Source organism: Triticum aestivum, chromosome 2B (genome assembly GCF_018294505.1).
Source record: "Triticum aestivum cultivar Chinese Spring chromosome 2B, IWGSC CS RefSeq v2.1, whole genome shotgun sequence".
NCBI lineage: Eukaryota > Viridiplantae > Streptophyta > Magnoliopsida > Poales > Poaceae > Triticum > Triticum aestivum.
This window is the reverse complement of record NC_057798.1, coordinates 514,115,515-514,122,769: the sequence shown is the minus strand read 5'-3', so window position 1 is coordinate 514,122,769 and position 7,255 is coordinate 514,115,515.

Here is a 7,255-nt window from a genome sequence, read left to right as displayed (position 1 = left end):
AAATAAAAAGAGAGAAAAAGAGAGAAGGGACAATGCTACTATCTCTTATTCCACACTTGTGCTTCAAAGTAGCACCATTATCTTCATGATAGAGAGTCTCATATGTTGTCACTTTCATATACTAGTGGGAATTTTTCATTATAGAACTTGGCTTGTATATTACAATGATGGGCTTCCTCAAAACGCCCTAGGTCTTTGTGAGCAAGCAAGTTGGATGCACACCCACTTAGTTTATTTTTGTTGAGCTTTCATATATTTATAGCTCTAGTGCATCCATTGCATGGCAATCCCTACTCACTCACATTGATATCTATTGATGTGCATCTCCATAGCCCATTGATACGCCTAGTCGATGTGAGACTATCTTCTCCCTTTTTGTCCTTATAACCACCACCATTTACCACCATAGTGCTATGTCCATGGCTTGCGCTCATGTATTGCGTAAGAGTTGAAAAATCTGAAGCGCGTTAAAAAGTATGAAACAATTGCTCCGCTCGTCATCAGGGTTGTACATGATGGGAGTATTTTGTGTAATGGAAATGAAGCATGGCCTAACTATATGATTTTGTAGGGATAAGCTTTCTTTGGCTATGCTATTTTGATAGGACATGATTATTTGTTAGTATGCTTTGAAGCATTATTATTTTTATGTTTTATAAGCTTTTATCTTGAATCATTTGGATCTGAACATTCATGCCACATTAAAGAAAATTACATTGAGAATTATGCTAAGTAGCATTCCACATCAAAAATTTCTTTTTTATCATTTACCTACTCGAGGACGAGCAGGAATTAAGCTTGGGGATGCTTGATACGTCTCCAACGTATCTATAATTTTTGATTGTTCCATGCTATTATATTACCTGTTTTGGATGTCTATGGGCTTTATTTTACACATTTATATCATTTTTGGGACTAACCTACTAACCGGAGGCTCAGCCCGTATTGCTGTTTTTTTTTTGCCTATTTCAGTATTTCGAAGAAAAGGAATATCAAACGGAGTCCAAACTGAATGAAACCTTTGGGAGCGTGTTTTTTGGAACGAACGTGATCCAGAGAGCTTGGAGTGCAATTCAAGAAGCAGCCGAGGCGGCCACGAGATAGGAGGGCGCCCCCCTGTCTCATGGGCCCCTCGAGCGGCCACCGACGTACTTCTTCCTCCTATATATACCTACGTACCCCGAAAACATCCGGGAGGCACCCGAAACATAATTTCCACCATCGTAACCTTTTGTATCCGCAAGATCCCATCTTGGAGCCTTCGCCGGTGTTCTGCCGGAGGGGGAATCAACCACGGAGGGCTTCTACATCAACATCCTTGCCTCTCCGATGAGTTGTGAGTAGTTTACCACAGACCTACGGGTCCATAGTTATTAGCTAGATGGCTTCTTCTCTCTTTTTGGATCTCAATACAATGTTCTCCCCCTCTCTTGTGGAGATCTATTTGATGTAATCTCTTTTTGCGGTGTGTTTGTCGAGATCAGATGAATTGTGGGTTTATGATCAAATTTATCTATGAATAATATTTGAATCTTCTCTAAATTCTTTTATGTATGATTGAGTTATCTTTGCAAGTCTCTTCGAATTATCAGTTTGGTTTGGCCTACTAGATTGATCTTTCTTGCCATGAGAGACGTGCTTAGCTTTGGGTTCAATCTTGCGGTGTTCTTACCCAGTGACAGAAAGGGTTGCAAGACACGTATTGTATTGTTGCCATCGAGGATAACAAGATGGGGTTTATATCATATTGCTTGAGTTTATCCCTCTACATCATGTCATCTTGCTTAATGCATTACTCTGTTCTTATGAACTTAATACTCTAGATGCAGGCAAGAGTCAGTTGATGTGTGGAGTAATAGTAGTAGATGCAGGCAGGAGTCGGTCTACTTGTTATGGACGTGATGCCTATATACATGATCATGCCTAGATAATCTCATAATTATTCGCTTTTCTATCAATTGCTCGACAGTAATTTGTTCACCCACCGTAATACTTATGCAATCTTGAGAGAAGCCTCTAGTAAAACCTATGGCCCCCGGGTCTATCTCCTATCATATTTGCTTCCAATCTACTTTTATTTGCATCTTTATTTTCTGCATCTATATTATAAAATACCAAAAATATATTTATCTTATCATACTATCTCTATCAGATCTCACTTTTGCAAGTGGCCATGAAGGGATTGACAACCCCTTTATCGCGTTGGTTGCGAGTTCTCAGTTTGTTTGTGTAGGTTCGTGGGACTTGTTGAGAAGCCTCCTACTGGATTGATACATTGGTTCTCAAAAACTGAGGGAAATACTTACGCTACTATTGCTGCATCACCCTCTCCTCTTCGAGGAAAACCAACGCAAGCTCAAGACGTAGCAGATGATCAGGAAAAGCATTAAGTAATCAGAGAAGCCTCCCCCAAGCTTGTGGGAGACTCTCTTCTTTGATTTGCACAAAGTTATATATTTCCCGCAAGGCAGCTTGTTTCTTATGAGCAGGGAAATATTTAGCAGAGAAGTAATAAATTATATCCTAGGGACTACGCACACAACCAGGAGCAAGAGAATTATACCAAATCTTAGCATCACCCTTTAATGAGAACGGAAATATCTTAAGGATATAAAAGTAGCGAGATTTATTATCATGAGTAAACAGGGTAGCTATATCATTCAACTTGGTAAGATGTGCCACAACAGTTTCAGATTCAAGGCCATAAAAAGGATCGGATTCTACCAAAGTAATAATTTCAGGATCAACAGAGAATTCATAATCCTTATCAGTAACACAAATAGGTGAAGTAGCAAAAGCAGGGTCAGGTTTCATTCTAGCATTAAGAGATTGTTGCTTCCATTTAGCTAATAATTTCTTAAGATCATATCTATCTTTGCAGGCAAAAATAGCTTCAGCAGCTTCTTTATTCATATCATAACCCTCAGGAACAACGGGCAATTCATGATCATTCATAGAATGTTCATCATCACTATCATTAATAATAGCATCTTCAATAATTTTGTTCTCTCTAGCCCGAGCAAGTTGTTCATCAAGCAATTCACCTAATGGCACAGTAGTATCACACACAGAAGTAGTTTCATCATAAGTATCATGCAAAGAAGAAGTGGCATCATTGATAACATGCGACATATCAGAATTCATAGTAGTAACAGGTTTAGGTGTCGCAAGCTTATTAATAAAAGAAGGAGAATCTAGTGCAGAGCTAGATGGCAGTTCCTTACCTCCCCTCGTAGTTGAGGGATAGATCTTGGTTTTAGAGTCTTTCAAATTCTTCATAGTGATCAACAAATATAAATTCCAAGTGACTCAGAGAATAGAGCTATGCTCCCCGGTAACGGCGCCAGAAATTAGTCTTGATGACCCACAAGTATAGGGGATCGCAACAGCTTTTGGGGGTAGAGTATTCAATCCAAATTTATTGATTCGACACAAGGGGAGCCAAAGAATATTCTTGAGTATTAGCAGTTGAGTTGTCAATTCAACCACACCTGGATAACTTAGTATCTGCAGCAAGGTATTTAGTAGCAAAATAATATAATAGTAATGGTAACGGTGGTAAAAGGTAGAGATAGTAATAGCAATATTTTTGGTGTTTTGTAGTGATTGTAACAGTAGCAACGGAAAAGTAAATAAGCGATGCACAATATATGAAAAGCTCGTAGGCAATGGATCAGTGATGGATAATTATGCCGGATGCGATTCCTCATGTAATAACTATAACATAGGGTGACACAGAACTAGCTCCAATTCATCAATGTAATGTAGGCATGTATTCCGAATATGGTCATACGTGCTTATGGAAAAGAACTTGCATGACATCTTTTGTCCTACCCTCCCGTGGCAGCGGGGTCCTAGTGGAAACTAAGGGATATTAAGGCCTCCTTTTAATAGAGAACCGGACCAAAGCATTAACACATGGTGAATACATGAACTCCTCAAACTACGGTCATCACCGAGAAGTATCCCGATTATTGTCACTTCGGGGTTGTCGGATCATAACACATAATAGGTGACTATAGACTTGCAAGATAGGATCAAGAACACACATATATTCATGAAAACATAATAGGTTCAGATCTGAAATCATGGCACTCGGGCCCTAGTGACAAGCATTAAGCATAGTAAAGTCGTAGCAACATCAATCTCAGAACATAGTGGATACTAGGGATCAAACCCTAACAAAACTAACTTGATTACATGATAAATCTCATCCAACCCATCACCATCTAGCAAGCCTATGATGGAATTACTCACGCACGGCGGTGAGAATCATGAAATTGGTGATGGAGGATGGTTGATGATGATGACGGCGACGAATCCCCCTCTCCGGAGCCCCGAACAGACTCCAGATCAGCCCTTCTGAGAGAGATTAGGGCTTGGCGGCGGCTCCATATCGTAAAACGCGATGAAACTTTCTCTCTGATTTTTTTTCTCCGCGAGAAGGAATATATGGAGTTGGAGTTGAGGTCGGAGGAGCCTCAGGGGGCCCACGAGACAGGGGGGCGCGCCCAGGGGGAGGGGGCGCGCCCCCCACCATCATGGACAGGGCGTGGGCCCCCAGGTCTTCATTTTTTGCGAGGATTTTTTATATTTTCTGAAACTTGTCTCCGAGGATTTTCAGGTCATTCCGAGAACTTTTGTTTTCTACACATGAAACAACATCATGGTAATTCTGCTGAAAACAGCATCAGTCCGGTTAGTTTCATTCAAATCATGCAAGTTAGAGTCCAAAACAAGGGCAAAAGTGTTTGGAAAAGTAGATACGTTGGAGAAGTATCACTCATCAGCTTAATTCCACGGTAATTAGTACAACTCCGAACATCCCCCTTGTTCTTGAAGATTGATACTAATACACTTAGTCTCCATTCTTCTGGCATCTTGTTTGCCTGAAAAATGAGGTTGAAAAGCTTGGTTAGCCATAGTATTGCTATGTCCCCAAGGCCTTTCCACACCTCAATGGGGATACAATTAGGGCCAATCGCCTTGCCTTCTTTCATCCTTTTAAAAGCATCCTTGACCTGAGACTCCTGGATTCACTGCACAAAATACATGCTAGTCTCATCAAAGGAGTCATCCAGTTCAGTGGTAAAACTCTCATTCTCCCCATTGAATAGCTTGTCGAAGTACTCTTGCCATATATGCTTAATCTCCTCGTCCTTCACCAAGAGTTGGTATGCTCCGTCCTTGATGCATTTGACTTGGCCAATATCCCCCGTCTTCCTCTCTCGGATCTTGGCCATCTTATAGATGTCCCTTTCTCCCTTCCTTCATGCCTAACCGTTGGTAGAGCTCCTCATATGCCCGACCCCTTGCTTCACTGTCGGCTCACTCTTCAGCCTTATACACCATATTTTACTTCTCTATGATGTCCGCACTCCTATATAGGTATAGGCATCCGAAGCAATCTTTCTTCTATTACCGCCTTCTGGACATCATCATTTCACCACCAGGTATCCTTATCTTTGCTTCTCCTTCCCCTGGACACTCCAAACTACTCCGAGCCACCTTATGAATGCAAGTCGCCATCTTCATTGACACATTGTCCGCATACCCTCCTTCCTCCCAAGGGCCGTCCTTAATGACCCTCTTCTTGAACGCCTGAGCTACCTCCCCCTTGAGCTTCCACCACTTTGTTCTATTGACTTTGGCATGCTTATCCCGCTGGACATGAATTTGAAAGCAGAAGTCAGCAACCACCAGCTTATGCTGAGGTACAACACTCTCTCCAGGTATCACCTTACAATCTAGGCACACACGCCTATCCCTCTTCTAGAGAGAATGAAATCAATCTGGCTAGAGTGTTGGCCACTACTAGAAGTCACCAGATGTGCTTCTCTCTTTCTAAAGAGGGTTGTCGGTGTCAAAACCGGCGGATCTCGGGTAGGGGGTCCCGAACTGTGCGTCTAGGCGGATGGTAACAGGAGACGAGGGACACGATGTTTTTACCCAGGTTCAGGCCCTCTTGATGGAGGTAAAACCCTACGTCCTGCTTGATTAATATTGATGATGTGGGTTACAAGAGTAGATCTACCACGAGATCAAGGAGGCTAAACCCTAGAAGCTAGCCTATGGTATGATTGTTGTTCGTCCTATGGACTACATCCATCCGGTTTATATAGACACGGAGAGGGCTAGGGTTACACAGAGTCGGTTACAAAGGTAGGAGATCTACATATCCGTATCGTCAAGCTTGCCTTCCACGCCAAGGAAAGTCCCATCCGGACACGGGGCAAAGTCTTCAATCTTGTATCTTCATAGTCTTGGAGTCCGGCCGATGATGATAGTTCGGCTATCCGGACACCCCCTAGTCCGGAACTCCCTCAGTAGCCCCTGAACCAGGCTTCAATGACGACGAGTCCGGTGCGCATATTGTCTTCGGCATTGCAAGGCGGGTTCCTCCTCCGAATAATTTATAGAAGATGGTGAACATCAGGAAGTGTCCGGCTTTGCAAAAATAAATTCCACATACCATCGTAGAGAGAATAATATTACACAAGATCAATCTGCTGACGTATTCTGTGGTGTGACGTCACACCACTCCCAAGCCTTTACTCGAATTGTTCTTACTGTTCCACCTCAGCGCGTATAGCGAGGCAGTTTCCTTGGCACGTCTTGTCGAAGCAGAGATCGTGTTCCCCTTATTCCGGGATTCCCATCAATACGGACGTGCGTAACCCAACCGCGCCCGTTGCCACGCCCCCTCCATCGAAGGCGGGTTCCAAACGGTCACGGGGACGGCTCTTGGTATTCTTCCTCTTTATAATGAGACCAAGGCCCGTTCTTTTTATTCAATCCTCTATCGAATCCGCCCCTCTCCCCGAGTTCCAACACCCAGGGCTCCAAATTCAGGTACCTTCGATCTTCGACAATGTCCGGTCCTGACCTACGAGGCCGGTGGATTCCCTCCTCCGTCACGGAGGAGGACGTGCTAAAGATGAGAGGTGCCAGGTACTTAACCTACGAAATTTCGCATAGGCTGCCTGCCTGAGGGCAAGTTATCCCAACTCCCGAGCCTGGCGAGAGCGTCGTGTTCATGTATCACTTCCGTCGGGGTTTAGGCTTCCCGAGGATCTCTTCCTGAGGGGGCTCATGTTTTACTATGGGCTGGAATTCCACGACCTGGCTCCGGAGTCCATCCTCCACATCTCATCATTCATTGTCGTCTGCGAAGCCTTCCTCCGCACTACCCCTCACTTCGGCTTGTGGCTCAAAACCTTCCACGCGGAGCCGAAGACGGTTGAGGGGCGTCAGG